At 42.4% G+C, this 24,871-nt stretch overlaps 2 protein-coding genes across 3 annotated transcripts in view; one reads left to right on the top strand and one right to left on the bottom strand.

Annotated features, from left to right (window-relative positions):
* PHYHIPL (phytanoyl-CoA 2-hydroxylase interacting protein like) overlaps positions 1-24,871 on the top strand; it is a 301,123-nt gene that overhangs the window by 162,556 nt on the left and 113,696 nt on the right. The gene's annotated exons all lie outside the window — the stretch shown is intronic.
* Positions 22,686-24,871, bottom strand: part of FAM13C (family with sequence similarity 13 member C) — a 508,143-nt gene continuing 505,957 nt past the window's right edge. Inside the window, exon 25 of the transcript XR_011024565.1 lies at positions 22,686-22,784. The gene's annotated coding sequence lies outside the window, so the exon portion shown is untranslated. The remainder of the gene's footprint in view (positions 22,785-24,871) is intronic.

Here is a 24,871-nt window from a genome sequence, read left to right as displayed (position 1 = left end):
GGCTTATTTTGCGCGACCAGGGGGGCCTTTTTTGCTGATTTTCAAAAGGGGGGTGCCTGGGCACCCAGAGCACCCCCCTCTGCACGTGCCTGGCTGTGGTACTCCGCTTTGCATTTAATAATCGCTATTTGTTTGTAAATTTTACTGCATTGTGAATTTATTAAAACATGACAGAAAATGACGTCATACTATCAATTTGATAACACTGTGGGAGCCTTGTTGCATTGGGGGGGAATAACAGCTGTTTCCAACTGCCAAAAAAGCAAGCAGCATCTCCCTCCACTGACATCTGCCAGCAGTAAAAATGTCACCATACGATAAATGTCTGAATGTAAATCGGGGAGAGAGGAAAGATTGTACAATGGGCAAACACTGACTAAATCATTTATACATACTTATTGTAAAAATTAAGCACTTTTGTTCATTATGTTATTTTCACCGGAGTTCCTCTTTAAGGATCTAATTCCCCCCCCCCCTCACATTTGTTATCGCACATTGCTAAGCGTCATCTGCCTAATCGCGCACTACTAACCACATCGTGAGATGACGGAATCGTCCGCTTGTCATTTAAAAAAATTGCTGGTTGTCAGAAGAATCACGCACAAAATCACAAGGTTGGTATTGGCCTTTAGGCATGGTTCAAAAAGACAGCTGCCAGCGTCCATCCACGTCGTTTGCCACCGTGTCCCTCATTGAGATGAAAGGGAACGTTCATATCAATTCGTTGACCATCAATTGCAATTGTGGGTATTGTGCACATGGATGTATTTTGTTAGCTCTTTTTGTGGGATTAGTTTGATGTACAATTTGTCACAAGAGAGGACGTCTGGATATGTGGTCCTAATCTTTAAATAGGTTTGATGCAATGGCCCTGTAACATGCATAGTGAAAATATGTAAGCATTCAGAGTTAGGACCGTAAGGTGTGCGCTTTGTCCACAGGCAACAATCCCACTGTACTAGAAACTGTGTGCTTGCATTTTCATATCCAATAGTGAATTCTTACCCTTGCAGGAAATGTCAGCAGTGTGGGCAGGAATACAGTGTATTTCCTGGATGACCATTTTACAGTTACTACATAAATTACGGTATGTCTCTAAAGGCTGAGGAGAGATTCATGATATTAGGCCTAACCAGTGGGATTTGGGGCATTTTCCCTCAGGCTATTTAGCACAGTCGTACTGTCATACAGCACCAGTGATTAGATATTCACTGCATGATAGCGTCAACTCTGCTGCTCATGAGAACCAAGATTCTAATTCACACTGTAAATGCCTCAGCATTTGCTTTGTTTATTAGATTCCAGATCTTGCCCATTTAACATTTAGGTGACTCCATTATTTAAGCCATAAACTCAGCAAGGTCTAACCTGCAAGATTGTTCTTTATTCATTTTTTTTATTGCATCCAGTCACTTCAGGTGGGAGCTGCTGTTGAGGAGTTGCCATGGTAACTAGCAGCAGTATCACCTGCATCTGCACTCTAGATTTAATGAAGCTGGCTGCTGAAGGTTGCTATGGAAGCCTGGGGTGCATCACATGGTTTTGTGGTCATCACTCAGCTACTGAGTGTGCAGTGCCAAAAATCCTGAACCCGCTGAATACAACTCTGTAGATTTTAACACTGTCTGTGTGCTATACCCCAAAGGCTGTACATGGCATTGTTAGTCAGGAGATATTAAATAATTTAATATAATTACACTGCCTGTCGTTATAGTGAAATTGTAGTGTTGGGGGGGGGGGGGGGGGGGGGGTGTGTCAATCTCTTCAATTCATCTCTTTGCATTTTTTAATGGCAAACTTTATTCCAGCATGTTTACATGTATGCAAATGAGCTATTCCACATGGTTGCTAACCTAGCTGTCTAAGTTTGCTGCAAGTCAGTAGATTTCTTCAAATGTGGAAGTTGCAACAAGCTCTAAGGGCTGGTTTACAATTGGGTGCTTCTGGGGAGCTTTCCAGAGCTTTGCTGATCAATACCACTGTGACTAATGTATCCCTCTGGGCTCAATCTCACTGCAGTGTTTTGCAATTTACCTAAATCGCAAACGTGCTGCATGCAGCATTTCAGCAGCGAGTGCAATGTGATTCTCATTCTCTTACACGGAAATCACTGCAAACTCATGAAATGTCTTGCCGCAAAATCGCTGTTGTGATTTGCATTTTGCACTCCAAGTGTGAACCAGCCCTTTGGGGGGGTCTATTCACACTTCTCAAAGCAGATGGCAGTGGACCAGAGAACATGTAGAATGTACCCATGCTTTCCCATGGGCTCATTCACGCATCCTGTTTCACCATATGCTTGGCTGTTGCCTTACCGCAGTGATCTGCAAACTTGGCTCTCCAGCTGTTAAGGAACTACAAGTCCCACAATGCATTTGCCTTTATGAATCATGACTGTGGCTGCCAGCCTCCTGCAATGCATTGTGGGACTTGTAATTCCTTAACAGCTGGAGAGCCAAGTTTGCAGACCTTACCGCAACTGATATATCTGCAGAACTTTTTTTTTTTTTTTAATTGATTTTCTTTTTTTGAAATTTTTCAGTTTACAAATTCAAGATATATGTAATGAGTATCATTAAATTTCAATAATTCTTTAGTTGAACATCGAATTGGAAAACGAAAGTTATTTGCTGTATAGCAACTCAGAAATAAGTATTATAGAACAGTTCTAAATCAGGTGGAATAAGCACCTTCAACTGAGTTAGTACTTGAAGCTCTAATTTTAATATATAAAGAAACAATCACCCACGTAAAGTGGGAGTATGCAAAACTAATAGCATAAACCTAACTAGTAGAGAGTGCATAGTGCCTTAATAGATGCGTAGGGCCGAGGATTACAGCCCGTGCCGAATATTTAATGAATTTACGTAGGTCTAGAGCTAGATCTCAGACTTAAAGATCCTGATAGTGGGACCTGCTAGGTCAAGCGGAAAGGAGGTGGGTGTGTGTGTGTGTGTGTGTGTGGGGGGGGGGGGGGAGACAGGGTTTGTTAATAGTTTAGGATCTCCATGACTGTCCTTGGGACCAGCCTATCCTGTGGAAGGGAATTCTTGTTTTAACTGTTTAGTTACGTATTGTTAGAGGGTGACCTTATGGGTTTAAATTCCAGTCAAAGGACCATATGTGTTACCATACATTTTGATTGTTTCTGGATCTTAACAGGTATTCCATTTTGAGGTTATATTCTGTTAGGTGGACTACCTGAGTGATGGAAGGTGTGTCAATTGTGTTCCAGTTCGTCAGGAGTAGATGTCTAGCTGCACATAGGATGTGCGTTATTCCTAATCTGAGATGTGTCTGAAAATTATCTATGTTGAGAAGAAATAGAGCTAGGGTTGGCGAGGGGAGTACTTGTGTTTTGGTGACGGAGGATATTATTTTGAAGTAGGCTGACCGGTATGTGGTGAGTTTGGGGCAATCCCATAGTACATGGGAGAGTGTGCCCGTCTGTGAACACCTTCTACAACAATTTGGGTATCTGCAGAACTTTTAAGATCAGCGATGGATTGTTATTTATCTGATAGAATGCCATGCATGTTCTTCACAGTGCAGTGAGCAAAGCAATGGATCTCCAGAGCAGTTTAGGTTATCCTTACTGGTCAGATGCACTACTGCCCCAGCTGGGTCCATTACAGTGTGACCCAAGCCAGGTAATTACTTGCAGCTATATGGGAAGTAAAGTTCTCAGTGAGTCAGTGTTCCACAAGGAGAGTACAGATTCCAAGCTTGTAGAGAAGTGCAGTGTCTGCTTTAGTCAGATTTGAAAATTCAATATGTGCAACACGTTGAAATAGAAAGGAATTCTTCAACCTTCAAATACAAAATGTTTTGTGGACCATTGCTGTACACTGGCATGCCAAAACATGTAAACTACCTGCCTAATATTGTGTATGTCTGCCTGGAGATGCCAAAATTTCCCTTGACCCATCAAGACCTTATGTATCGTGGACTCAACAAGAACTCAGTTGCAGTCCTAAAGACCCTATTGATGCTCTTTTGGGGTATCGTGGACTGAACAAAACCTTAGCTGCAGTCCTGGAGACCATCTTGATGCTCTTTTGGGTATCATGGACTCGACAACAACCCAGTTGCAGTCCTGAAGACCCTCTTGATGCTCTTTTGTGTATCGTGGACTCAACTAGAACTCTGTTGCAGTCCTTTTACATTCTGATATCAAAAGTTGAAATTTGGAGAAAAAAACGTGGTGAATTTATGTGGAAATTTCAACAAAGCGAAGAAGAGTATTTCCATGTATCACTAATAAAGGACAATATATTGGGGTAGAAAAAAATGTTCAGCTAATAGATTGGCGACCAGCCAATCTCTACTGTTTATTTGTAATTGCTACTAGGTAAACTAATTGTTCCAGCAAAATCATACACAAAGGGGTGAGTAATGATAGTTTGTGGGATGCAAATCCTTCTGCTAATTAATACAAATTTGCCAGCTGACATTATTAGTGTTTTCCTGCTACAGTAAGTAATATTTATTTTTGCGTTTTTGTGAATTGCAATTCATTTATCTGCATTTTGAAGGCTAATAAAATGTTCATTGTAATGTAAATGTCATTTTCTGGTCTTCTAGTTCTTTCTGCTCAGTATTTTGCGGTTTGGAATAAATGAGTCTGTGCAGGGAAGATGTGCAGCCTGGAATGCTAATCATTCCGTGTCACTTGGGATGACAAACTCATTGTGGCTTAAATATGTAACGGTTTGTCTAGAATTCCTTTTCTGCATACAATCTGCTAATTTGATAGACTTAGTAGAATACCTATGAACTTCACTCCACTAGAATTTAAAAAGTATCTTGACTGAATCCTGTTCTACAGGGATCTGACTGCTCATTGGCAAATTCAAATAAAGCCTTGACCAATGGTTAACAGCCATGAAAATTACTTGTAAGACAAAGAAGACAATCAAGAGCTCAATATAGTGTAGTATATTAGTGCACCAGGAGGTATGTGTCGTGTCAAACCAGAGCAAATATACTCCCAAATCTGGGTTACCTCAAAGGCAACCACTGAGAAGGCAGATGGGTAGATTGGACCCGACCACACTCAGGCTTACAGAATCGCTTTCTGGGGTAAAATGGTGGACAATCAGTACTACAAATGGTGTAACAGAGGCGCCAAAAAGTATTCAATGTATACAGTATATTCTGGCGTATAAGACTTTTTAACCCTTAAAAATCATCTGAAAAGTCAGGGGTAGTCTTATACTCCGGGTGCCATTGATGTCGGGTGATATGCCCTATACTGTTACTGCTTCTCAGATGTCACTGCTGAGGACTGTAGTGAAGCGGCGCAGGCGCACATGTGCGAGATCTGAGAGGCAGAGGAGGAGGTAAATAGGATACAAGGGTGGGCCAGAAGGGTGAAAGAGGCGTGTTTTATGGGCACAGCACGATCTATTCTTCCATACCGCTTTGATAAACAGGTAGACAGGTGGAGCTGGCCAGTCCACTTAGGGAGAGCTGACCAATCCAACCAGTCAATCGCCCATATACTGGGTACTACATACAGTACAGCACCAGAATCTGTTCATACATAGCACCCGTATATGATGTTTTTGTTTTTATGTTGATTTGGTATGCGTTGGAATAGGGGGGATAGTCTTATATGGTGAGTATATCCCAAACTCTATATTTTAACTGGAAAAGTTGGGGGGGGGGGTCGTCTTATACGCTTCGTCGTCTTATACACCAGAATATACAGTATATAGAAAAAAAGGAATTAAGAAGAGGTAGTAATGAACTAACCTCCCGCTAGAAGACTTGAGTAGTCTATTTCAAGAAGACTTTTTATTTATCACGTAACACCCCCCCCCCCCCCCCCCCCCAAACACCAAGAAGCAACATTTTATAGGACACAGCCCGCTTCATCAGGCAAAAAGGCGAGTATCTTTGCGGGGATTTCAGTGTGCTGGGTGCCTCTGTGTGAGCCCCTGAGCCATGAAAATGAGTTAAGTTAATGCTGGCCATTTGGCTTTCATCAGGTTACTTTACCAGCTATGGTGCAATGTGTAATTTTACATATTCTGGTTACTGTGACGATATAGGGCTACTGCTGTAAGCATGTAACACAGCAGTGCAGCATAAAAGGCTTCCTTCCCAGTAAAAGCGCCCTGGAAGCAGTAAGGTTACATCAACGCTTCTCTGCCATCTAAGACATGATTAGAACAGACGTTGGATACAGCTGTGGCCTAAATGGTAGGGATCTCATGGGAGGGTGGGCAGAAAGGGGGGGGGGAAGGATGGGAGACAATGGCAGTCATGGAGCTGCTGCACACAGAATATATAGTACATGTAGAATGGTACAGGGTCTCTCTATGGTCAGCACTGTCTGACAAATGCTAAAAGTATTTCTCCATTTAGCTCAATACATTCTTCTGCAATGGGCTGTTCAAGGGGGAGCTTTGTGAGTATTGGGAATGCTCACTAAATGTACCTTTTAACCACTTGTGTGAATCAGTCCTTCAGTCAATAAATTCCTTAATGGAATGTTTTTATAGGAATAGTCAGCCAAAGAGCAGACTCCTCTGGAGCAGATGTCATACCTCTTATGAGATGTAGTATATGGACAAGGACTACATTTGGCTAATATAAGTGGCCTATATAATAACTTATGAGGGAATGTAACATTGGCATTAAATTAGGACTTCTAACTTATTATTCCTCTCTTCTCTTTGCTGGCATAATTATTAATAATAATATTTTTATTATTGATTTATAAAGCGCCAACATATTCCATGGCGCTGTACAAAGTAAGAAAAACAAATTTGTGGTACATAATGATGCAGACATAAAATTGTATAACAGATTGCAGGCTACGGAATGAATAACAAATTCTAAGGGCTCGTTTCCACTATCGCGAATCCGCATGCGTCCAACGCATGCGGATTTGCACATGTAATGCAAGTGGATGGGCCTGTTTCCACTGCAGCGTTGTTGAGGTGCGTCTTTTTTTCAGCGGTGAAAAAACGCACAAAAGAGCCGCAGAATTCGCCTGCAAGTGGAATGCATGCGAATCGCATTCAATGTATTTAATAGGGAAATCACATGCGTTTTTGCCGCAAATTCGCATGCGAATTCGCATAGGTACCAATGTAAATTCACACAGGCAGTGACATGGTTAAAATCGCATCCGCATGCAATTTAATCAGCGGTGGAATCCAGGCGATTCCGCACCGCAATAGTGGAAACGAGCCCGAAGACCCAAAAGGGTGAGAGAGCCCTGCCCTAGCGAGCTTACAATCTAATGTTCAGCATCATGATCTCTTATGTGACCGGTACTCAGAGAGGTGTTCCAACTCAGTGTTTGTTTACTACTGGACTCTCATTTCTGGGTGAGAAGTATGAGTCATAAAAAACATAGAAGACCTGACTATATCGCCTGATAAGAACTTGCATTTAGTTCGGGTGAAGCATGTCTCCCTGCATATGGACTTCTTTAGAAGAGGTTTGTTTCATGGCAGATTCGCTATAGTAGATGGGTAGGTTAAAGGTTACGTACATTACTGTTACCGACTTCAAAAATAATGTTCAAGCACATTAGAAAGGGAAGGTTGTCTCTGTCTCTGCAGCATTCATGTTTTTCCCTCTTTATTTATTTTTTTGCTTCTTTAAAAGCATCAATTTAATTTAAATCTGCCTTATTTCATTCCACACCGTAAAATGATTTTACTCGGCTGTATCAGAGATGATAGTGGTGTTTATTATGTGGAAATGACACATTGAGAGCAAAGAACGCAAAGCTGCTATTAAAAGCCAGCAGAACCTCCAAGGTAATCTCCAGCTTCTGCAACATCCGCAGTCCCTCTAGTATAGGCCTTTCTCCAATTAAACTCCATTTTAAAAAAGTCACAGTTAATTAAAATAGTGCACATAAAATGAGCTGACAGTATTGTTATTCTGCCGTGCAGAAATGTGCACCCGTTAGCAGCATATCAACTTTTCTAAGATGTAGAACACAAGAAACAATTTAAAGGAGGCCTCTGGAATGTAGACAGTCCATCGCTTGTGTCTAGTAGGAAGGCTCTAGAATGTAGAAAGTCCATCGCTTGTGTCTAGTAGGAAGGCTCTAGAATGTAGAAAGTCCATCGCTTGTGTCTCATAGGAACGCTCTAGAATGTAGACAGTCCATTGCTTGTGTCTAGTAGGAAGGCTCTAGAATGTAGACGGTCATCGCTTGCGTTTTGTAGGGAGGCTCTAGAATGTACACAGCCATCGTTTGCGTCTCGTAGGGAGGCTCTAGGATGTAGACAGCCATCGCTTGTGTCTAGTAGGAAGGCTCTGGAATGTAGACAGTCATCGCTTGCGCGGGAAGGAAACTTTTGTTTTTGTTTTATACAGTGTAGCTAGCACTAGGCTAACTACACATGTGCCCCTAGTCCTCCGGCACCGCTCTGATCCCCCCGATCGCCGCCGGCTATATTTACCTAGCTGCGATCCCGCAAGAACCGCAACACCCGGGGCCATGCGATCTCCAAACCGCTCAGGTGGTTAATGTCCGTGTCCAGTCTCCATTGCAGTTCACACACATTTAAAAGCATGCGTTATGCAACTGACCACTGTGAATCCAGCATCCAGCAGCCGTCATGTCCACGCCGGTCCTCCACGAGTCTCCGCTCTCCCGCCCCCACTCCGTTCCGTACCTCGACTTGTAATTCGAGGCCAGCGCAGCCCTGCCAAGCGTATATAGAAAGGATATGCGTATGGATATGAGCCGTGCAGTGGCCCGGCGGCGAAACCGAAAGTAGCTGGCGGCAGGAGAACGGAGGCTCGGGCGGGACAGGACGGCTGCTGGGGGCTTGCTGAAGCCCCAGGTAAGTGAAACAGTGTGTTTAAAAAGTATTTACAGTTCTGCTTTACGTGCTGGTGATTTTAGTAATCGCCCTAAAAGCGCTTGTGCAATGATTTCCTATGAGAGTGTTCGATTACGATCCGCTTCCAAAAGCGCTGCCTGTACCATTTTCTGAGCGTTTGGATCAATGGAAGGTATAGGGAAATCGCAAAGCGCTTTTTAAAGTGCTTTATTAGCGATTTCCTGAGTGCTTCTATGAATAAATATATTGTATTTATTCATTTCCGGGTGAAAGAGTTCAGCTTCTGACTGACGCCAGGAAGTGAAAAAAGGAATCGCTCTGCAAAAGCTCTTTAGAAGGGCCCTTTTCTAAGCGCAAAGTGCAGGGGAAAGTGCTGATAAAACTCTCTAAATAAATCGCTCAGTGCTTGCGATAGCGCTGGCGATTTATAATGTGAGCATGGCCATAGTGTGTCCGAGCTTTTAGGCCAGAAACCCACTGGGAGCACTTTGTAAGCGTGAGTGATTTGAAAAAGCTCTTGGTAATGCAATGCTATGGGGGATTTTTATAAAATCACATCACTCAAGTGGGATCACACCCATAGCATTACATTAGCTAGAGCTTTTCAAATCACAAAGCGCTCAGAAAAGCTCTCCTAGTGGGTTTCAGGCCTCAGAGGAGCTCATAACCAGAAATCCTTTCTTGGCGTGTGCAGTATGCAGGTAGCTTTCCATTTGGCAATGTCATTTTGTTTAATGATTGTATAAATAAATATTTTTGCAGTGTCTGTTTGTGTTTTTTACATTTTCCTGATCTTTATTGATACAAACAGTTCAGAAATCTGCTTCAGAGGAAATATATTAGCAATGCAGATTCAAAGAACAATTTGTTCAAAGCTTGACACAGTGCATCCGATGGACATTTACATAGCCATTTACATATGAACGCTGTGTCCCCGTGGCACTGAGTGGAGAATGCTGAATCCTGGGTATCATCACGCTCTTCTGCTGGAACTTCTATTTCATATTCGGCACACACATAGCTTAATGGGGTGCAGACACTTAATTTGATGTAAATGGCTTTGTGTAATCCATGCTCCTATTTTGCATAAGTGATTATGCTAACAGGACAATTGTTTTCATCTGTAATGTGTATTCTGGGAAGGAATGTATAGCTGGAACATGTGGCGCTTATTCAGTAATGGCTGTTTCACACCATAAGTGGTTGGCTAAGGCCTTGTTCACACTGAAAGAGCTTTTATTAGCGCTAGTGACTTGAGAAACTCTTGCTAATGCACTGCTATGGGGGATTTTTTTTTATAAAATCACATTGCTCAAGTGAGAACAAACTCATAGCATTACATTAGCAAGCACTTTTAAAATCTCATGCGCTTAGAAAAAGCTCTTGCAGTGTGAACCAACCCTTATGCAACCCTACAGCACCAGTGTTGTGCTTTTGTTAAAATCGCAAACGCGCTTCATGTAGCATTTTTGCAGCAATTCAGCTTGATTGTGCAAAAATGCACATTCATTAAAAATCGCTTTGCAAAGCGATTGTGATTGCGATTTTTGGTGTGAACTAAGCCTATTGCAGGGCGTACCCTTGTTTGAATGATGCTCTCTCTCACCCTTTTGTGTCTTGAATTTTGTTGTTTGTTTCATAGTGTACTGTTCATCATGTTACATCTGTCATGGTAATCACCAGTTCTGTACTTTGTACCAGTGTCCATATTTGATGTATATCATTTTTTTGGACACTATACCATATGAGATTCTGGCTGTCCATGCTACTGAACAGAAATCTGCCTAGCCCATCTTGACGTGAGCTGCGCAGTGTTTGCAGTGTTTCTCCTGTGGTTAGTCAGTCTCCAGCGCTCCCGGTGTTTTCAGCACTGCGGAGCAGTGGTATGAGAGAGGCCAAACGTCTGTTTAGCTGCCCTGTTACCACTGGCAGCTGCTGGAAGTGGCGTTACAAATGCTCAGAGAACCGTTCTATGTGGCTTTCTTGGCATTTTGTAAAATCTTCAGTGTGAACTCTGCCTAAACCTTTGTGTGCAATTTCTCTTACTAACCAGGACTTCACACAAACGTCCTTTGAGTCTCCTGCTTGCTGGTGTGTTTATAATGAGTGTTACATTATTGATACAATCTAAGGCACATAATTGCTGTGAGATTGAATATCATCACTCTGTTTTCATACGCACTTCTCTACTATTTGCCAACTTACTATTCTCTCTGAATACATTATTCTGCTGTACCTCAGTGCTCACTGCATGGCCACATATGCAGACACTGAACCATAGCTCCCAACTTTTGGATGGACAGTTTCTCTTTGGGAACCCGATCCCTCTGTCTCTCTTTCCTCATTTGTCCTTCTTTCAGGACCAATCTATGTAAATATATGTATTTTTCAAATGAAAGAATGTGTTTAATTGGCTCTAAACCATATTCCCATACTATAAATTGATTTATTTCTTAATAAATGTTAATATGAAGGAGTGTGTGTGTGTGTGTGGGGGGGGGGGGATTGCATCTTATAGTCCAAATGCAGGGAGTACCTGACTTGTGAATGCCTGCCAATACAAACCTCCAACCCGCCGCAATGTCTGGGACTTTCTGTACTGTGCCCATGCAGAGGAGGACACAGGGACACAATGGGGCATAGAGGACACAAGGTGGGCACAAAGGAGCATAGAGGACGGCCACAGGGAGACGCAATAGGTACAAGGGGGCTTGAGGTACAAAGGGGGCATAATCTACAAGATGCCCTTTGACCATGGATACACTAGGTTTAGTATATATTTTTTCCCCCCATTTTTTTTCCCCACTAAACCAGGGCTGTGGAGTCTGAGTCAAGGAGTCCGGTTCAGAGCAATTTTGGGTACCTGGAGTCGGTGGTTTCATAAACTGAGGAGTCGAATGATTTTTGTACCAACTCCACAGCCCTGCTCTAAACCTAGGTGCGTCTTATGGTCAGGAGTGTAGTCCGAAAAAATACAGAACTTTTTATGGATTGTGGAAGCTGGACTGGAATATTGGGAGACCAGGCCTTTTCCTGTTTGATAGATTTTAAAGGGAATCTAAACTGAAAAGGATATGGATTTTTTCTTTTAAAATAATACCAGTTGCCTGGCAGCCCTGCTGATCCTGTGTTTCTAATACTTTTAGTCACAGCCCCTAAACCAGCATGCAGATCAGGTGCTCTGACTGAAGTCAGACTGGGTTAGCTTCATGCTTGTTTCAGGTGTGTGATTCAGCCACTACTACAGCCAAAGAGCTCAGCCGGACTGACATGCAACTGGTATTGTTTAAAAGTAAACATCCATATCACTCTCAGTTAACTTTAAGGTGTTCAGCTAAAGGGTCCATAGGGCTGATTACCACTGAGCTGTGATTTAATCACATTTCTCCCATTTCCCGCTGTAACGATTGCACCGTAATCCAACGTGATGTAAATCGCAAATGCATTGCATTCACATCTACAACGGGAGGGATAAAAAGAAAAGGCAGGGAAATATTTTGATTTGCCAAATCGTGGAACATTTTTTTTCCTGCACTTCTAGGAAGCAGGCACGACAATTGCAATGAAGAGTATTGTGTAACAAATGTAGCGCACTAATGGACACTTCTCCATTCGTTGAAAGTGTACCTATCATTATGCCCTCTGATCACAATGCTAATCGCATCACAAAATGCATCCCGTGCAAAACGGCCTTATACATTTTTTTTTTTAAAAGTGAAATTAATTCTGTTTGGCTGTGCTGGAAAGATTTCAGTTTTTTTCCATACTAGTGACCTAAGCCCATTTAACAGGCTCTAGGTCTGTCACCGCCGCACCCGGCCGCCCGCCCCTTAGTCTGTCCTGCATTCTGTCCCAACGGTTGTCAGTGCAAGAAATGCATAGTAGGGCAAAAGCACTGACACAGGGACAGGACGCAGGGACACTTGACTTTTATTAGGTTGGTAACTTATTTTTGAGGAGTTTGAACAAAACACAAATAGATACACATTGAACCAATTGGCAATCAGTTACCATTTATCATGCTTTTTGATGGTGGTGGTGCTGGTGGCCACTGGTAGAGATGTTGCGAACCGCCGATTTTTGGTTCGCGAACCGGGTTCGCGAACTTCCGCGGAAGGTTTGGTTCGCGGAAAAGTTTGCGAACCACAACAGACTTCAATGGGGAGGCGAACTTTGAAAAATAGAAAAAATTATGCTGGCCACAAAAGTGATGGAAAAGATGTTTCAAGGGGTCTAACACCTGGAGGGGGGCATGGCGGAGTGGGATACATGCCAAAAGTCCCGGGGAAAAATCTGGATGTGACGCAAAGCAGCATTTTAAGGGCAGAAATCACATTGAATGCTAAATTGCAGGCCTAACGTGCTTTAAAACATCTTGCATGTGTATACATCAATCAGGGAGTGTAATTAGAGTACTGCTTCACACTGACACACCAAACTCACTGTGTAACGCACCGCAAACAGCTGTTTGTGTAGTGACGGCCATGCTGGACTACTGCGCAACATGGCGAGATTGCTCTTCCTCACTCAGTGATGTCAGGTAATGTGTGACTTCCTTCTCAACTTTCCATGGCATTGTTAAAAAGCTTACGTTTTTTTTTTAAATTACATTTTCTACTTGCTGTGTACTTGTTCAGTACCGCTACAATGAGAATCCTGTGGAGGCGGGCAAGTCTGCCATTGTGACCCCGGGTAATGGCCGGGGAATGAGGGGTTTGAATCCGGTGTGGAGCCTGAGCAACGGCTACCACTACACATCCAAGGAGGGCAGCAGGCAGGCATGCACGCCCGCCCGCCCGCCCCGAGGTAGTGACCAAAAATAACAATACAGGAGGAGGACTTTCGAGGCCCTGCTGTGTATTTGAAATTAATGTACTTTAAATCCTTTAACGAGAACCAGTTATGGCGGGCAAAGATGACACCATATTCCTTTCACGAGAATCATATGGAGGCGGGAAAGTCTGCCATTTGTGACCCCGGGTAATGGCCGGGGAATGAGGGGTACAGTAAAAGTACTTGGATGCAGTGAGGTGGGTTCACTCAACACAACAGGTAGTAGGATGCAGTGAGCTGGGTTCACTGAACAGTAAAGGTACAAGGGTGCAGTGAGGTGGGTTCGCTCAACACAACAGTTATTATTATTATTATTTATTAGATTTATATAGCGCCAACATATTACGCAGTGCTGTACAATAAATAGGATTACAGACAATGATAACAGGGTTGACAGAAAAATACAGGTAACAGACCATAGATACAAAAATACAGGTAATAGCAATAAGATACACAACACAATGCAGATAATAGTACAATGACAGATCATAAACTGGAATGGTAGTGGTAAAAATGACCAGTTCCAAATTCTGGGTAAAGTGCACACAGTCAAGTATGATACACAAGGGGAGAGGGCCCTGCCAAAGGCTTACATTCTAGAGGGAGGGGCTGGTGACACAAAAGGAGGGGGTGCATCAAGAAGTTATTGGCAGAAGGGATTAGGGTAGTGTTGAGTTGATGTAGGCCTCCTTGAAGAAGTGAGTTTTGAGTGCTTTTTTGAAGGTGTTGAAGGTGGGAGCGAGCCTGATGGGCAGTGGGAGAGAGTTCCACAGGATAGGGGCAGCCAGGTAGTAGGATGCAGTGAGCTGGGTTCACTCAACACAAAGCTAGGTATATGCAGTGATGAGGTGGGTTAAGTAAACACAACAGGTACTGGGTATATGCAGTACTGGGTAGTACAACGTGCAGCTACCTGTCACACACACAGGTAGTCAGTCACTGAATGTGCTGGGCTGCTGGCAGTGGCACACACACACTATCAGTTAGCAAGGCTGTGCATACAACAAAAGTGTCAGTTTGACACACAGTAAAAAAAATAAAGCACAGGATGAGCTCTGAAAAGAGCTAGGGTGCTATAAAAGCAATAACAATCAGCCAGGAGCAAACTAAGCAGCCAAGAACCTAACTAATCTGTCCCTAGAAGAACAAGTCTGCAGCAGCTCGCCCTAGTCTGTCTAATAGCAGGCACACGAGTGAGTGTAATGGCCGCCGGACCCTGCCTTATATAAGGGGGGGGGGGGGGGCTCCAGGGCTTACTGTAGCCTGAATGGCTACAATGTACCTGCTGACTGTGATGCAGAGGGTCAAAGTTGACCCTCATAGTGCATTATGGGGCAAATCGAACTTCCGCAAAGGTTCGCCTGGCGCAGGCGAACGCGAATCCCCAATGTTTGCCTGGAACCGTTCGCCGGCGAACCGTTCGCTACATCTCTAGTGGCCAGTTAATAATTTTTTATGCGTTTGATCATTTTTTATTTTTTTTTACCTATTTTGATCCCTAGATTTTTTTATTTTGATATAAAAGGGATCATCAGGTATGTATAACTGAATTAATAATAAAAATTCCTCTTCACGCATCCTTTAACAGGTTGTAAGTCACACAACTGCAATGATCATACATGCAAACACCTAAAACCAAAGCTCTGCATGAGAGCAGCAGGTTATTTCATAATCCCTGTTGTATGAGTCTGATTTGAAAAGTGGATCATCAGCCGAAAGGGTTAGGGGTGCAATATTCATGCTGATCAATGAACAACTTGATCATTATGGTTGGATCACCCATTGATCAGGAGTGACTAAAGGTGGCCATACATCAGGTGACTTGGCAGAGAATCGACCTTCAATTTGATTATTATAATCAGAATTGGATGAAAATCGGTGCCACAAATTGCGTGCCTAACTGACAATAATCAGTCGGACATGCTCCAAGATGTAGGGCCGACTTGCTCAACCCAGTACGTGGCGGCAATTGTGAGCAATATTGGGATAAGCGATGAAACCCTCTGTGCTGTGCCCTATAATGTAAAATGTGCGTTTCCCCCGCCCAGTGCGCGCTATACGTTACCTGTCCACGAGCTCTGCTTGCTACAGGCTCCCACGCATTCCATGTGGTTGCCTAGTAACGTGAGCGTGTGTGTGATGTCTTTCAAAAACAGTTTACGCTGCCCCCAGGTTCACACAATGGCCTCAATTCACTAAGCTTATCTCCTGTCTTTAATAACGTTTCTAGAGTGGTCGCCATGGTGATGAGGCATGTAGTATTCGGGAAACATTTTACCTAAGGCAAACCTAAAGTTAACTCTTCCGTCTTTAAGTTAACTCTTCATTCCTTAAAATAACTCCACAGTTAAAGACAGGCTGTTTATTAACTGCGTGTGAAAATAACTACAGAGGAGGTAACTTAACTACAGAGGAGGTAACTTAAGGAATGAAGAGATAAGGTAACTCTCTCACTGTGTGGAGGTAAGTTTTCTCTTGCCTTATTATCTCCAGCATGATCTTAGTAAATTGAGGCCTATGTTTTTTGTCAATTAGAGGTTAGGGTCTTTTCCATGAGGATCCCACAACGTGGTGGAAGAGTCTACTATGTGACACTCTGCTCTGAAACTGTTTTTGAAAGCCAACATCCTCCATTTTGTTTTGATTGTAAGTTAACCTGCCTATAATTAGGCTCTGCACATCCATGCAGTTGGTCAATCAGATGCAGCCTCCCTTGGGAAGCACCGCCACCTTCTCCTGCTGATTAATCAGAGCACCTGATCTGCATACTTGTTCTGGGTGAGTGACTTAAAGCATAAAGGCCCTTTTCCAATTGCGAAGTGATGCAGATGTGGCTACCCCGTCGCATCACATCACTTCCGCCTCCATCCACATCACTTCCGCATCTCCCGATGCGGAAACGTATTGGAGGAGACCGGACGCGGATTCTCGAATCACTCCGCATAACCAGCATGCAATAGAAAATGTTCCATTGCCGTGCATTGATTTCAGTTTGGCCGCATCGCACAGCGTGTAGTGGAAACGGGCCCTTAAAGGAGAGGCACAGCAAGAAAGTTGGCATTGTTTGAGCAGCACGGTGGCGTAGTGGTTAGCTCTCTTGCCTTGCAGCGCTGGGTCCCTGGTTCGAATCCCAGCCAGGGCACTATCTGCAAAGAGTTTTATGTTCTCTCCGTGTCTGCGTGGGTTTCCTCCGGGCACTCCGGTTTCCTCCCACATTCCAAAAATAAGTTAATTGGCTCCCCCTAAAAATTGGCCCTAGACTACAGTACTTACACTACATAATATAGACCTATGGCAATGGTAGGGATTAGATTGTGAGCTCCTTTGAGGGACAGTTAGTGACTATATATATATATATATATATATATATATATATATATATATATATATATATATATATATATATATATATATATATATATATATATATATATATATATATATATACTGTACAGCGCTGCGTAATATGTCGGCGCTATATAAATATTAAATAATAATAAAAAAAAATTGTTTAAAAGGAAATATAGGTGGCAGCCTCCCTATCCGCCTTACCACAGATTCACTGTATATTTTGACTAATTTCACGGAATTCCGCCATTTTATGAACTCTGTTTTGTCTCATTCCATTCCTATAGAATAAACATGGGTTGTGCTTGATAACACCAGATATGACAACCTATGGAAATAATGTAGCATGAACCACTTTCATACCTCACAAAACAGGATACAGGTAGCTGAAAGATTGGATAATATAAGGTAAACATTTCATTTGGAACCTGTCTGTCACAAGAACTATAATTATGTTTATGGTTTGTTTACATTCTACACACAACACATACTGTCAGGATCAGAGCAAGTAGAGGCAGCAGCGGCGGGTGGGGCCGAGGATGCTGGTGTGTTTTTCAGTAGATAACGTGGGTTTTCTTGGCACTGAATCACTAGATGAAATGAACCAGAACAGAAGTGATAAAATGATAGTGCTGCTCTGCCCAAAGAGAGGCAGTTGAAAACATCTGATCATTTGTTTAGGATGAGAACCAGTTTTCTGTGTGACTTTGGTTGGTTCATAAATCTAGGTGTTTCTACTTTTGGTGGTTGTCATGCATTGCAATAAGCAACAGGTATGCATGAATTATATCTTGTGAGCGGGTAAAGCCAAGCCATTGGAAACATGAGAGCTGTCAGAGCATGTACAATGGTCTTTTGTATTTCAACAGCTATACATACGCTTATTAAATTAAAACCTTAGCTGTAAAGCACTGAAAGGCTTCATTAGACGTCACAGTATTTGTCTGTACCCTGTCATTCTCCTACAAGAATGTAGCCAGACAGAGAGCATTGATATGCTGTATACTGGTCAATGTACACTGAAATCTGTGCAGGGACTTACAGGCTGTCCTTTAGGTAGTGGTGACACATAGGTCTGCGGAAAAACTACAGCAGAATGTTTGCATTGTTGTTTGGTGTTGGGTAAATAGAGGTAACTTTTCTGTGGTAACTGGCTTACACAACATGCTGCAGCAGGACATGCAGCATGTTTAGTGTTAGTGTTTCTGCAATGTAAAGTATATAAACGCTGGCATAATCGCTTTTCAAAACCTACACAGAGTGATTTTGCTATCGTTTTTAAATTACTGAATTGAAAGGGCCAATCAGAATTAAAAACACTAATTGCTACACAATCGCTGGCAAAACGCTTAAAATCGCCAGAAAACGCTCATCAAAACGCTCATTAAAGAGACACTGAAGCAAAAAAAAAAATTATGATTTGTATGTGTAGTACAGCTAAGAAATAAAACATTAAGATCAGATACATCAGTCTAATTGTTTCCAGTACAGGAAGAGTTAAGAAACTCTAGTTGTTATCTCTATGCAAAAAAGCCATAAGCTCTATGACTTTCAAAGTCGTGGAGAGGGCTGTTATCTGACTTTTATTATCTCAGCTGTAAAGTGAACTGTTAACTTTTTCTCTGCCAGAGGAGAGGTCATTAGTTCACAGACTGCTCTGAAAGAATCATTTTGAATGCTGAGTGTTGTGTACCGTATATACTCGCAAGCAAGCCGACCCGCATGTAAGCCGACCCCCCCACTTTTACCCCAAAAAACAGGAAAAAATGATTGACCCTCATGTAAGCCGGGGGTAGGAAACGCTGGCCGCGTGATCCCCCCAGTATGTCCCAGTATAGCTAGTATAGTGCCCAGTATAGGTAGGTAGTGCTCAGTATAGCAAGTAAAATGCCCCAGTATAGCTAGTATAGTGCTCAGTATAGCTAGTATAGTGCTCAGTATAGCTAGTATAGTGCTCAGTATAGCTAGTATAGTGCTCATTATAGCTAGTGAAGTGCCCCAGTTTAGCTAGTATAGTGCTCAGTATAGGTAGGTAGTGCTCAGTATAGCTAGTAAAATGCCCCAGTATAGCTAGTATAGTGCTCAGTATAGCTAGTATAGTGCTCAGTATAGTGCTCAGTATAGCTAGTATAGTGCTCAGTATAGCTAGTATAGTGCTCAGTATAGCTAGTATAGTGCTCAGTATAGCTAGTGAAGTGCCCCAGTTTAGCTAGTATAGTGCTCAGTATAGTGCCCCATTATAGCTAGTATAGTGCCCTATTATAGCTAGTATAGTGCCCCCAGTATAGCTAGTATAGTGCCCCCAGTATAGCTAGTATAGTGCCCCATTATAGCTAGTATAGTGCCCCCAGTATAGCTAGTATAGTGCCCCCAGTATAGCTAGTATAGTGCCCCCAGTATAGCTAGTATAGTGCCCCCAGTATAGCTAGTATAGTGCCCCCAGTATAGCTAGTATAGTGCCCCCAGTATAGCTAGTATAGTGCCCCATTATAGCTAGTATAGTGCCCCATTATAGCTAGTATAGTGCCCCCAGTATAGCTAGTATAGTGCCCCCAGTATAGCTAGTATAGTGCCCCCAGTATAGCTAGTATAGTGCCCCCAGTATAGCTAGTATAGTGCCCCCAGTATAGCTAGTATAGTGCCCCATTATAGCTAGTATAGTGCCACCATTATAGTTAGTATAGTGCCCCCATTATAGCTAGTATAGTGCCCCATTATAGCTAGTATAGTGCCCCATATAGCTAGCATAGTGCCCCAGTATGGGTGGGTGGGTAGGTAGGTGCTGTCCCTCCCCGCTCCCCCTGCGGCCGCCGCTGCTGCTATTACCTTAGGCGGCGCCGCTTCCTCTATCCCCGTCCTCCTCCGGTAGTAACTCATTCACAGCAGCGCGCCTCTCGCTGCTGTGATGACGAGGAAACCATAGAGAGCGGCTTCCTGTAGCGCGATGCCGTTACTATGGGAACCGCTCTCTATGGTTTCCTCCGTCATCACAGCAGCGAGCGGCGCGCTGCTGTGAATGAGTTACCGGAGGAGGACGGGGATAGAGGCAGCGGCGCCGCCTAAGGTAATAGCAGCGGTGGCCGCGGGGGGAGCGGGGAGGGACAGCACCTATCCACCCACCCACCCACCCACACATGACTCGCAAGCAAGCCGACCCCCCAACTTTTGGCCCACTTTTGGGGGGTCAAAAATTCGGCTTGCTTGCGAGTATATACGGTAATCTGCACATATTAGAGGATGATGCAATGTTAGAAAAAACACTGTATACCTGAACATAAAAATATGAGAATATTTTCTTTGCTGCTAATCTTCTAGTAATTATTCATAGTACACAACGAATTCACTATCATATATTTTTTTTCGCTTCAGTGTCTCTTTAAAAACGCTAGCTATTGCGAATAGCAATAGCGTTTTGTAGTGCGTTACAGGCCTCACTTCAGTTGTCCTTTAAACACTGTGATAGGTGGTCTAACCTGTGTTTGCCTTTGACAGTTCAGCTCAATGGCTTCAATTCATCAAGCATTACCGCATTCGGTAATGCTGAAAACAGCTGAGTTAACGGAGCACTTAAGAAAATGTTAATTCATCAAAGCTGTTACCGAATGAGAAGCTGAAATCACAGAGCAATGAGATAAATTACCGACTTGTGCTCAACACATGTCAGCAAATGTCAGTAAATGTTAATTCATCAAGGTTACCACATTCGCTAGCACATTCAGGGTTTATCTCCAGCTCTCCCCTGTCGTTACAGGCTTCGAAAGCTTCTGTGTGAATGTTTTCATGATTAACAGGAGCAGGCAGCCAATAGAAACAGCCCCTGTTCTCCTGCAAGTGCTGCTGATAGGTCACACAGGCTTCTCCACACAAGCTTCCAGACCTCCCAGGCAGTGAGCAGAGATAACGGGACAAAAGATATCCCCAGATGTCCTTCGGTGGTTTAACCCTTTGAGTCCCTGTTTGAATATACAAAGATGCATGTGGTGAAATCACCAAGCATGGCATTTGTAAAGTCTCCAGGAAGTTTATCTACGTTGTGGCAAAGAAGTAAAATGTTAAGAAACACTGATGGACAGATTCAGAGCAGCAGAGGCAGTATAAATAACAGTAAATATAACACATTTTTACATGTAAAGGGATGTCTGGATGCCTTCTATTGTTATCAGCTTGTAACAACACAGAGACATTCCAAGCTGCTCTGCACCACTCTGCCCTTATCTAACAGCCTTTGATGAACTGAAGCCGTACTTCGGTAACTTAACGAACCTCTACCACACATGGGAAAATATTGATGAATTAGCACAGTGAAGTGTAAAATACCGAATGCGGTATTTTAAGGACTGGGATTTTGTTATCGAACACCCTTTGATGAATTGAAGCCAATGTTGTCTGTAGACCAGTGTTCTTCAGCATATCCCCCTTTATAAAAAAAAATCATCAAAACGCTAGTGATTAGTGTTTAGCGATAGCGTTTTGTAGTGGGTTCCAGGCCTAAGTGCTGTTTAAATTAACCATGCTCTTTCAGGTTGCTCTATAAGCCAGGCTACTTATAGTGTTCCTTTAAAGGGAACCTAAAGCAATAGTTATATGGAGGCTGCCATATTTCCTTTTAGGCAATATCAGTTGCCTGGCTGTCCTGCTGATCCTCTGCCTCTAATACTTTCAGCTACAGACTATGTATACGCATATGCAGATCAGAGGTTTCTGACATTATTGTCAGATCTGACAAGATTAACTGCATGCTTGTTTCTGGTGTTATGCAGACACTATTGCAGCCACATAGACCAGCAGGGCTTCCAGGCAACATGTATTGTTTTGAAGGAAAGAAATATGGCAGCCTCCATATACTTCTTGCTTCAGGATCCCTTTAAGTATCTTGGGAACTGAGCATGGTCTCTTTTTAATTATTAGTAGGGATGATTTGCACAGTCCTGCATGAACTCTGGATAATTTGCATCAACAATAGTTGTGACATTCATACAACCCCTCTAATGGTGCATCTCTGTGGAGCACATATGTTGCAGATCTCTGCTTCTGGTAAATTGTCAATGCAAAATATTTAACGTACAGCTATTCCTAGAGCTATTGCCATTAATATTTTTAATGCAGTGGTACAAGTAGACACACCATGGTAAGTTGGCACAAGACATATACAAAAAGACACGTCAGCATAAATTTGTATGCCGTGCTTGTATTAATAAACGCCTGATGCTCAAAAAAGGGGTTTGTGTATATACAAAAACACTAGCAAGGGCTACATATGGGTTCAACACTGGCACAGCATAGTTACAGTAGAGCAATGAAACCATGAAAAATGACAGTGATCCATATGTAGCGAACACACAGTAAATCCCTGATTAACAGAGGAGGCGGAAAGTCACAAATTACCCTACAGCAATGTTTTGAGGCAACAAAGTGTCTTCATCACGGGCAAACGAGTCCAAGTTGCATTGTAACAACAAAGCGACTGAAGCTTGAATGCCGAGAGGCGTTCCACATTGTGCTGTAACCGGAGGGTGATTTAAATATCTAACTAATCCTGAATGGCCCAATTGCACTGAAGCCGGCCCTTGTGATGTATACGCTCCAACGGCAGTTGCTGCTGTACGCATGACGTCACTCCTGCTTCAGCCAACCTCCAAGATGCAGTATCCGCAACAGGTAATGGCAGACTTGCCTACCAAAGCAGGGATGGTGCATTTTTGTACGGGGCAGGCGGAGAATTGTCCTGAAGACCAGATATGCTTCTATTGGTGCGGAATCCAGTGCTCAATTGGGCTGGATCTAAAATCAAAATAAACAAACACAATTAAGATAATGATATTATATACATATTTACATAACCGACTAAACCGTACAGTCACGCCGCTCAAAGGCCACTCAGTTTATCCCTAAATAGCAACCATTAGCAAATCAATTCTGCACAAGGCAAAATGAACCCAATGGTCAGCCCTGGTTCCATTACTTATACTTGATTAAGGGCCGTTTCACGCCAAATAAAAAAAACTAGTGTTGCCGCGGTTACATGTTACATTACTTGCTCTGTATGTGCCGAGAAAAGTGTGTTCTCTGCGCACTGCAATTTTACTATCTTTTAGTAAATCAACCCCTAAATGAGGGAATTTTTAATGAATACTCGTGTAGTAGTGTAGACCAGGGAGTAGTAACCATTCCACGCCCTTTGAAGAACTTAATAAAAACTATTACAAAATTTTTTTTTTATTTGTGTGCGTGTCAGCATAGTTCACATCAGGTTGCCGTTTAAACCTTGTGAGGTTTATCAGTTCTTTTAATTGTCAATTCTAAATAGCATGTGGAAACTTAATTTCTATATTATTGCATCATACTAGCATTCTGTTGGAACTTGTATAGATCAGACATTCCATCTCTGTACATCTTAATAAGGACAAAACATATTAATGTTTTCATTCAGCATGCTTAGTTGTAATCACTTGTTACACTGTTGAAGTTACTCATTAATAATGTAAGCTTGAGTGGAAAGATATGTTCCTTGTTAGCGTAGAACACGTTTTTACCTTGCTACAAGCCTAAAGATAATTCCAGGATTACTGGATTTGGGTTTAAAGCTCAGGGGCCTATTTGTAAAGAAAATGACTTGAAATGTGCCACTTCTTGAATTATATTGATATTTGAGAATGTTTTCACATTTCAGTTCATACACCAGAGCTCTGCGCCCAATGCCAATTGCATGGGATCATCTCCACACAGCCTAGTAGGAATATCCAGTAGATGGATTGAGGAGATCGCTGCTCCCATGCCAAGTCTGATGGTAAAGGGTTCTTCCCTATTGTCTAACTCCTTCCCTATTGTCTACAAATAATATCAGGACTTGATCCCTCGAACAACAGTTCAGGGCCAAGTGCTGTATAGATATATTGCTAGCCTACAGGCTAGCAACAGGTCTGTTGCGATGGAGGGGGAGGGACGATGCATGGCAGAGTGGCTTCAAGCACACAGGGTGAGGAGGAGAACCATGTGCTCTGGGATTGGTTGAGTGTCAGTCTTACTAAAGAGTCCACATACCCAAGAAGTGGAAACCTAGGAGAGGTAGCTATAGCAACATTTCTCCGGAGTGTTCCACTGTGAATAATCTTCAAATTAGGTGGCTGTTTGGGGTGGGACATGGTTGGCTGAAAAGGCTGGGTTTACACTGAATATGCTGCTGTCACTTATAACGCAATAGACACCCGAGAAAGAGGAGTTTCCCATGTTTACCTATGGATAAGTTTAGATCTATGCGCTATAACATAGATGTAAACTGACCCAGGGTAAACATGGAAAATTCCTTATTATTAGTCGTCTGTTGCTATATGACTGACAGCAACTGATTAGTATAGGCCCAGCCCTAACCATGTTTACGTGTTCTTTCAGGCTTGGTTTAAACTTTTAACTGGTGTATATTTCAGTATATACAGTAAGTCAAAACTTCTTACAAACCTTTAAAAAGCTTTTTCTTGTTTGGGTTTTACTGTAACATGTAAAATACAGTTAATGATGAAAAAAACATAAAAATTAACTGAGCAAAATAATAAACAGGTAAATGAACATGTAATTTAATCACATACATTAATAAATTAGCCTAAATCATAAACCATTGCAAATTGACAGTACATATAATACAAATAGAATGGTTATGCTATAACCATAAAATAGTCATTAAAATTCAATTACAAACATTGTTGAAAAAAATTACATAAAGTCATAAAACACAACGAATAACAATTATAAACAATCAAATTATTAAGATGCATAAAGTGAATGGATGGATCTGTAACACTACTTACAAATATAACCGTGGTTATGGTGTCTCTGTGTCTACATGTGCACCGTTCAATTTATGAACTATGAGA

Source organism: Hyperolius riggenbachi, chromosome 10 (assembly GCF_040937935.1).
Source record: "Hyperolius riggenbachi isolate aHypRig1 chromosome 10, aHypRig1.pri, whole genome shotgun sequence".
Lineage (NCBI taxonomy): Eukaryota > Metazoa > Chordata > Amphibia > Anura > Hyperoliidae > Hyperolius > Hyperolius riggenbachi.
The sequence above is the reverse complement of the archived record's forward strand: the minus strand, read 5'-3'. Positions and strand labels throughout refer to the sequence as shown.